Below are 8,857 nucleotides of genomic sequence, written 5' to 3' on the forward strand. Positions count from 1 at the left end.
CGGGGCCCCGGGCTGGCAGCGGTGCTCACTGCGCAGCCCGCCAGACCCCGCGCCGGAACATCGCCTGCGTGAAGTTCCCCAGCGCTGGCAAGAAGTGGCGCAGGTAGATCTCATTCTCATCGCTCAGGTCGCAGTTCTGGGGAAGGAAAAGTGTAAATACGTTAGAGCTGGCAGCGCGATTGAGCAGCTGGGTCGGTGGGTAGCCAGGCTCCCAGCCCAGGCAGATGCTTTGCTTTCCTCCGTTGCCTCATAAATAACTCAGCAAATAACTCGGAGTTGATGCTGGCCCGGGAAGTCAGGATTTGTCCTTTGGTCAGAACAAGCATCTGGCCCCTGTGCCCCGCAGTGTGACTCACACGGCCACTGCTCTGTTGCGGCTGGGCTGGTGGGAGCTGCCATCCTCTTCCCATAGAGGCAGATTAACCCGAAGCTCTGGCCGGTTTGCAGTGCCCAGCTCTGGCCCCACTCAAGAGAGCAAATTCTGATCAGCCCTGTGGCACCCCCAGCGTGGGGGCACAGGCACCACGGGCAGAGCTGTGGAGCACAGCACAAGCAAGGAGGAGCACCCCCTGCTTACCTTGTTGCCATGCAGGTGCTTCAGGTTGCGGATGAGAGGCTCGTAGTTCTTCTTGCACCTGGTGACTTTAGTGAGTGCCTTGTCTGCCTGGCACAGCAGCTCCTGGTCCTGCAGCTGGGGAACATGGAGGGGGATCATTAGAGCCATGTAGCTGAATTAAGCTGAAGTTTCTTATTCAAGTGTCCAGGGCTGGCAGGAGGTTCCACAGGGAGTTCCTGACGTGCTTTCATGTTAGAGCAGTGGCCCCACAGCTGGGGTGGGGGAGCTGGGGACAGAGCTGTGGCTGGAGGCAGTGCCTGGCACAGCCAGCTGTGGCTGGAGGCAGTGCCTGGCACAGCCAGCTGTGGCTGGAGGCAGTGCTTATCACATGCAGCTGTGGCTGGAGGCAGTGCTGGGGCACAGCCAGCTGTGGAGCTGCATGCTCACCCCATGACTGGCACTGAGCAGCCCCTCAGGGACTGATGGAGCTACCTGAGCCACAGGTGCTGTGCCCCGTGGTGTGGAAGGCCCTGGCTATGTCTGCATTTATGATAAATGCGTTTTCTGCCTATTTCTGCACAGGTATTTACCTTTTGATCCATGAAGGCAACCTGTGCCACTCGGGTGTCATTGCAGGGGACCTGGAGAGGCAGCACAAGGGAGAGTCGTGGTTATGAGGCTGTCAATGTAAGACCATCGCTGTGAGACCATCCCCAAGGAGTGCCCCACTGTGCCCTCTCCCAGGAAGGAGCATCATGTGTCCATCCCTCTCCAGCAGACCATGGCATAGATGCACCCTTGGCGCTGCCAGCACTGAGATCCATCTTTCAGCAAATTGTTTACAAACAGGCTCTGGACACAAGACCTGGGTTTGCAGAGCACTTGTTAGGGAAGGCACAGGAGAATCCCTGTGTGCTCAGTGGGAGTAGAGTAGGGGCCCCATAGCAGCTCACACTGCCCAGGACTGCCATGTCCATGTCCCTGAGCTGCCTCTGTCACCCGGACACAGAAGGTTTTCTTGTTCCTCAGCATTTTCTTCCCTGCAAAGTAGCTAATGTCAGGTGGAAAACTTCATCTGACCCGACCCCAGGAGCTGCTTGTACCACCAAGTCAAGAGCTGATCCCACAAAGTCTAGGCTGAAGTGGGCCAGGGTCCCCATATGGTACGTGGGACAGATTGAGCCAGCAGGAAGGGCTCCTGCCACCCAGACGGGCACCAGTCCCTGTGGTGGCAGTCCAGTAGCTGGTATTGGACACTGAAGAACATCCTCCTCATCATCATCATAATCATCGATAACGAGGTCAGAAAGCAAAGCAAAGCTGAGAGGTGCAGCAGCATTTACCTGCACTCCTGAGGCGATATTCTGGATCCAGCGGGTGACCTCCTTCAGTAATTGCTTCTTCAGTAGTTGCTCGGGAGATAGAGTCACAGTCATAGCTGTGGAAGAGAGGAGCTGGAGCAGGGAGAGGAGAGCGAAAGCTGTCTTCAGTGAGGGGAGCATTCTGTCGCCACTGTCTGGGCACGTCCTGTGCTGGCTGGGCTGGATGGCCAGGGTCTCTCTGCCTCTCTGCTGGAGACAGCACCATTTTTATAGTGTGGATTTGGCAACTCCAAATTAGGTGTCTTCCTGTGCAGAACAGGAGGCAGGGGGAAGGGAGAGGCCATTACGTAATGGTGGTAACTTCTCCATACGTTGAATAACGTTATCTATTATTCTATATATACTTGCAGATTTTAATCACCTAACTGATAGGCAAGGAGATACTGGGATGAGATGAGAATTTCTTTTCAGTGTTCAAGGATCTGTTTACTATCGAGCGTGTTTGCAATGTGCTGTGTGTGGAAAACCATGGACATGTGCAGGACTGAACCAAGCACGTCGCCAGGCTTGAGTAAAGCCAAGGCATGATCTTCTGTGCAGAGAAATTTCCATCGGTGCTTTCCTGGTCTCCACAATGGAAAGGACAAACAGTTATGCAGGAGGATCAGCTCTAGAATGTGCAGGGCTTGATGCCTGCCAGGTTCCTGCCTCAGGTGTTGGTGTCTCATGGGGGATGACGTGGCACCTCTCCTCCTTCAAAGCTCCTTTTCCTGAGGTCCCTGGGCCATGCTGGGACCACATGCAGTGAGTGCCCTGTGCTACAGCTCGGCCACCACCAGCAGAAAGGGGAATCAAGGGCATTAGCAGCATTCAGGGAAGGGCCTGACACAGGGATGCTGCTGGAGAGGAAGAGCTGAACTGTGTGCCAGAAAATATTCATGTCCTTTGGCCATAATAGCAGTAGCCCCAGCAAGCTCAAGTTGTCAAAGATTTGAAGGAAAAGAAAACCTCAAAACTTTTATCAAGATGTTAAACAAATGCAAAACCAAAAAAAGCGCTCTTGTTTGTAAAGGAAGAAGCATCTGAGGGTGTTTTCTGGCATGTGGGTATTTGGTTTCAAGCAGGACTTACTCAGCTCTGTAGCACAAATCCTATTGTGGGAGGACGGCTCTGGTAGCAGCCAGCTCAGTGTCCCACACCATCCCATGGTGTCCCATGCTGTCCATGCCATCCCATGCCATGCCACATTGTCCCTCTCATGGCATCCAAGGGGACAGCAGAAAACCAACAGTAGTTCAGGGACTCAAACCATCATATTCCTGAGCAAGAGAACAGACAAAACCCCATTGTTATTTCCCACCATGGCTGGTGGCTGGTCTTGCCAGCAGAAATTTTGTGGGGAAAAAAAGTTGACTTAACCAAATGGCTCATTTCTTCCCCAAATTCTTAAATTATTTTTTTTTTACTGCTTCCTGCTGCATGCACAGGTGAAGAGCATCTTGTGGCTCTGCTGTCACCAGCTCCCCATGGCCCTGCAGTGCTGCTGCCCTGGGGCAAGCCCTGTCCAGGGAAGCCCAGCTTCAGCTGGTACCTGCTTAGAGGCTTACAAATAGAGCAAACTCTTAAATGAATTTACAAACTATAGAAATATTTAAGTTCAAACCTTTTTTTTTCCCCCCAAATTTTCAGTGAAGCTGAGGTGTCACAGAGCCTGAGGGAGCCTGAGGAAGCCTGAACTTTATATTTCAAACAAACCCCTTCCCACTGCACTGCACTCCTTCTCTGTGGGATGACCACTGACTTTAAGGGTGCAGTGGCAGGGCTGGACTGCAGCACCCACCAGTTGTTCCTGTATTAGCCTGAAAACTTTGTTTTCCTGAAAAAAAGATGGTGACAGCTCCCACTCATTGAATTTCCTGTGAATTTGAGGGACTGGGTCAGAACCAGGGGGGAGCCTGGAGTGCTCCCATCACTTCAGGAGGAGGGGCTGGTGTACATCCAGGGCAGAGTGTGTTATGTCCGCCTGTCCCAAGCCCCTGTCCCTGGCTCCCTTGAGCCAAGCTGCTGGAGCAGGATGCACCATGACCCCAGGAACGATCCTGTGCTCCCACCACTGTGCCCTGGTGCAGTGTCCCAGTGGGGTCACAAGGCTGTGGGGCATGACGAGAGCGCTGCCATGGTTTTGGATTCCCCCCTCTGCAAACCATGCGTTGGAGAGTACAGGCCACCTCCCCCAGAGGCAGATAAAATCATTCCCCAAGCTATTGATAATGCAACATGAACCTGCTGATGGGAAAAGCTGACATGTACCAATTTGGGCTGTGGGGGTAGACAACGATACCTGGAAAGTGGAACCCAGTTCTGAGAAACAGCATTGAGGGGGGGCTCATCTGAGAGGGGATCAGAGCTACTTGGGGCATGGGAGCTCCAGGGAACCAAACCAGCTCCTTCCAAGAGTCTTGGTCAGTCAAGCTGTCCTTCCCAAAGGGACTGGGGTGCCCAGAGCTGCTGATCAGAGTGGACACAGAACCCCAGGTACATGAGCCTAGCCTGAATTAGGACTACTTGTCATAGAAGTTTTGTTTTTGCTGTTTTTGCCATCTACGTCCGGCTGCAGCCAGAGGCAGAGTACAGAGGAGTCCCAGAGGTCTGTGCCCACCCTGCCTTGCCACCCCATGCTCTTCATGCTTGATTTAAGCCACCCCAAGTAGGTCCCAAGCAATTCAGACAAATGATCCAAGTGGTTATTTTAGGTACATCATTTTCCCCCATGTGGAGGAGAACCCAGGGGGTGATGGTGAACATTGGACAGTACTGGTTGCACCTTTCCACAGCCGCATCTCTGATCATGACACCAGAAAACAGAGAAGTCATCTGAAGAGACCCAAAGTGCAACCAAACCCCAAAATTTTGCTTTGTTCTGTACTCACAGCCAAAGCTTTATTCTTTTTTTTTTTTCCAGCAGCAAAGCCAAGGGTGGATGCCACAATCCCCACACACAAAGGAAGACCAGAGGGGTTGGCTGGAGTCACGGCCACAACCAGCGTGGGATGGCATTGGTGGATATGGATGGAATTGATGGAATCAGTGGAAAGCAATGGGTATGACCAATGACTGTCAGATTTATAGGGGCTACAGCTTCCTGTGGCAGTGTTCCCTTCTCTACCCTGGCTCTGCAGGACATGGGGGAATGCCAGTCCATAATTTTAGCTGGGCTCAATTTGTGCCTCCTTAGTCAAACAGGCAGTAATTTCACCTTGGTGCTGGGCCATCCCAGGGGCTGTTGGCCAGCAGGAGGGCTGGGAATGATCCCACCCAGCTGCTTTGGCCATCCCTGGCTCAGCCTGGGAAGAGGACCCCAGCACAGCTGGCAAGGAAGGCACCTGCTTCTCCCAGGTGCCTTTCCTTTCCCTGCAGTCTCCTCATGCTCAGCTCCCTCTCCCTGGCAGTTTGAGCAAGGGGAGGCAACTGAGTCACCTTCCCACCTTCACTTTAGCAGCCAAATTCATCCCTGTGGCAGGTAGAGGATTTGTGGAGGGACAGGATGGGATCATGGCATTAAGAAGCCATGTCAGAACTCAGGATGTCCAGGGAATGCTCTAATTGAGGTGATATAAATAAGTTCAGTTTGTCCTTGATGGCCTGATTTTAGAAGAATGACCCTTCTAACCATTTTCTCATTTCCAACACTGTTCCAGCATTGTCTTCTATGAAATACTCATGGAGAAGCCACCACACGTCTTCCAGGCTGTTGTCTCATGTGTGCTGTTCCTTACTTAGCAGAGCAATTAAATTAAATATTTTATAAGCTGAAAAAAACCAAATGTGGGTCACAGCGTAATGTATAGCATCAGCACATGCAGTATCTCTTGAATCAGTGGTTGGGTTTATTGGCTTTACAAGCAGTGAGTTCCCCCTTGTGCAGGGCTGGCAGTGCTGGAACCCTCCTGCTTCCTTCAGCAGCTGCAGCTGGAGGGAAGGGTGCACTACAGCTCCAGAAATTTGATTTTCCTGCATAGATCAAATTACACAAATAGGATGGAGCCAGATGAAGGAGAATTTGCAAACTGCACGGTATTCCCCAACGGTGTCATCTTGCAGTAGGCAGAGAGCAAATGCTGTCTCCTGGTAGATTGCCCAGGGGGGCAGCAAACCCTGTCATACTGAAATAGATGAGATGATACTTGGTGTGACATTTAAATGCAAAGTTGCAGGGAGACAGCAAATGATTAAGCTTTTGAAAGCATCATCTATATTTATTGCTTTGGTTTGTGGTGTTTATTTGTAGATAAGCTCATCTGCTTGTGTTTTTTAATGTAATTTCTAGGGCATGTCAAAGCTCTTTGCCTAAAATGTGGCACGTAGGGGAAAGCTGCATGGAGAAGTTGCACCCAGGAGTAGTGAGTTAAGGCAGCTTTCTACTTCAGGCAGGCCATAAAGCAGTTTTTGTTAAAAAATAATTTAAAAAATTTGTCTTCTCTGAAGTTTGCAAACCCAAAGTACTTCAGGGCAGGTGATATGCAGCGGCCTGTAAAGAGGCAGCAGAGTTGCACTGCAGAAGTAATACTGAAGGGAGCATCAGAAAAATCAAAGTATTGGTTTTCTACTGCTAATGTAAATTCCACTCAGAAACAAAATGTTTAGATAGGAGTGTCTTGGAGACCTCTGGGTTTTCTTCCTAGTGAAAGTAGTTCCTGCTGACTAAGTGCAGATAAGGCAAAAATAATCATGGTCCTAAAGAAATGGGTGCTGTGGCACAGAGGTGGAAGGAAAGTCTCTCACCTGAGCCACGCATGCCAACACCTTCCATCTCCTGCAGATCCCTGCCTTCAAAAGCACTTGCCTGGGCTGAGGCTGCAGCCAGACTAAATTACCTGGAAGGGATTTGAACCAACCCTTCCAGGCCAACAGGCACTGCAGGTGCTTGGTGCTCTCAGACAAGTGGCTTTGCCATTACCATCCCAGGCAAGTGCCTGAATCTCAGCTCAATTCCCTACAGCAATCCCACTGACTTGATATTTTTGTTGTTTTGAAGCTGTTACTTTTGCCTCTTAACCATGGTGTATCTGTGTGTGCATGGAGTGTTGGCTGGAGGTCAGGTGCTGTGGTCTCCCTGCTGGAAATTCATCCCCACTCCCACCAAAATGGGAACTGGACAGAAACTTTCTTCACCTCTTTGCCACCTGCCCGGGGAGTTACAGCAATAAATCTGCGCCTTGTTTGCCACAAAATATCTCTGCTTGGTCCTGCACTTTGTGTATTATCACGTAGAGGCAAGAATCCCTCTGCTGGGATGTCCTGCTCCTGTGCCACCCTCCCCTCCAGCCCTCCAGCAGCGGGTGGTGGCTGTCCCTTGTGACAGGGCAGAAGCCATGCCACAGCAGGGATGCCCCTGCCCTGCCAGCACTGCCACCACTAGAGCAGTCGGGGCTGTTTCTAACCTCACTCTCCCAAGGTGTCCATCAACAGCAGAATATCATGGAAGTGCTTGAAGTTTCTTACACTTGATTCACATAAACACATTTTTTATTTTCTAGTCCACATGAAAACTATGGGACTGGCAGAGTCTCCTTCCATGCTGTTGGCTGTCAAGGAATTCAAATTATTCAGTGAATTTTTTGAAATCATTTCAATTGATTTGATATAGGAGAGGTTGGTTTCCCACTATATTTTCCCATCTTCTGGAAAAATGTTTGATGTCAAAGTATGTGTGAGGATAAACCTGGGAAAGGCCAATTAAGCAAAAATGCGCCCAAAGTGCTTCATAGAGGAACAGTGAGCCATGGCCTTAAGTTGGAAAAAATGCAGGACAGAATTTACAAAGGGGGGAATCACTTCTGGTGACGGTGCAGAGCTGGGGTGTACATGTCATGCTAAAATAAACAGGTTGTACAAGCAAATTTGAAAAGACAAAGCACTTTTTTTTTTCCTGTTGATTATATCTTTCAGAAAATTTCCCTTCAGGAAGTAGTACTAGAGTCAGTGAAGCTTATTTAAAACTGCAAACATAAGGCAAGTTAGTAGCATTTTCCTATCCCTGCTCTCCCCCCTCCCTCCCCAGTTGTGTGTTCATTGCTTTTTTGGGGAATTGGTGAAAGCGTAATTGCTAGGAAGCCCCATTCATTTTCTTATCTTTGAGTGGTTTCCCGATGACTGGGGTCACCCTGACACTGGTTTCAGACAATTTAGGTAGAAATAATCCTTAGCTGAAGATCTTGGTTTCTGCCATTACTCTTTGAGGCACCTCCTGCCATTGCCCCTGGCCAAGGCTGAGGCCCAGGAGCCTTTGCCATTGAGAAGCAGCAGAGCTGGGGGATATGGGGCTCCGTCCTTTTCTGTGCAGATATCCACACTCCTCAGCAGGTGCTGTTAGACGTGTGTGGTGTCAAGTGAGGGGCTCAGCTGCACCATCCTCAGGGGCAAAGGCCCTGGTCCATCATGCTCAGGCAGCCCCAGGTCCCGTCTACACAAGCCAGGTCTGCTTGCACCCCTCCCCTGCCAACTTCTCCTTATCCCTGCAAAATAAAGGGATTCCTGCACCCTGGAAGAGAAGGAAGACAACATGCAATGTTCTTAGCATCTGCATTTAAGAATCTGCCAAAGAGAATGTCCTGATCTTACAGAAATTAACTTTCTTTAATGGCTGCTCAAAGATTTTTCCTCTGAAATCGTGCTTTGGTCATACACTGTTTGCTGAGGAGTGTCAGCCCATTGCTGTTGATTGAAAGGATTTAAAGAATTGGAAGCAGTCCACTGCTTGTGGACTCCTACCAAAAATTCAAGTAGCCCCTGACTCATTTACAAAGAAACAGGCATCCCGAAATCCCTTCCCTCAGGGCTAGCATGGCTTTGGAAGCAGCAAGGCACAGTTTGTGCAGCTTCAGGACTCTGATGGTCAGGCCCTTTGCCTTTTGCAGCAGGCCACCCCATGGCTTTCCACTGTCACTCCCATTGAGAAGCAGGTTTCCTGGGGCTGCCA

At 50.3% G+C, this 8,857-nt stretch overlaps 1 long non-coding RNA gene across 2 annotated transcripts; it reads left to right on the plus strand.

Moving 5' to 3' along the window:
- On the plus strand, positions 1-7,814 carry LOC119706722. Of its 2 annotated transcripts, none has more exons than XR_005258592.1 (3): positions 1-103; positions 4,841-4,979; positions 6,914-7,814. It is a non-coding gene; the product is annotated as an uncharacterized LOC119706722 (long non-coding RNA). The 2 variants fall into 2 exon arrangements; XR_005258593.1 differs by lacking the exon at positions 6,914-7,814 and adding an exon at positions 5,577-6,680.
- Positions 7,815-8,857: the final 1,043 nt, after the last annotated feature.

Source organism: Motacilla alba, chromosome 13, assembly GCF_015832195.1.
Source record: "Motacilla alba alba isolate MOTALB_02 chromosome 13, Motacilla_alba_V1.0_pri, whole genome shotgun sequence".
NCBI lineage: Eukaryota > Metazoa > Chordata > Aves > Passeriformes > Motacillidae > Motacilla > Motacilla alba.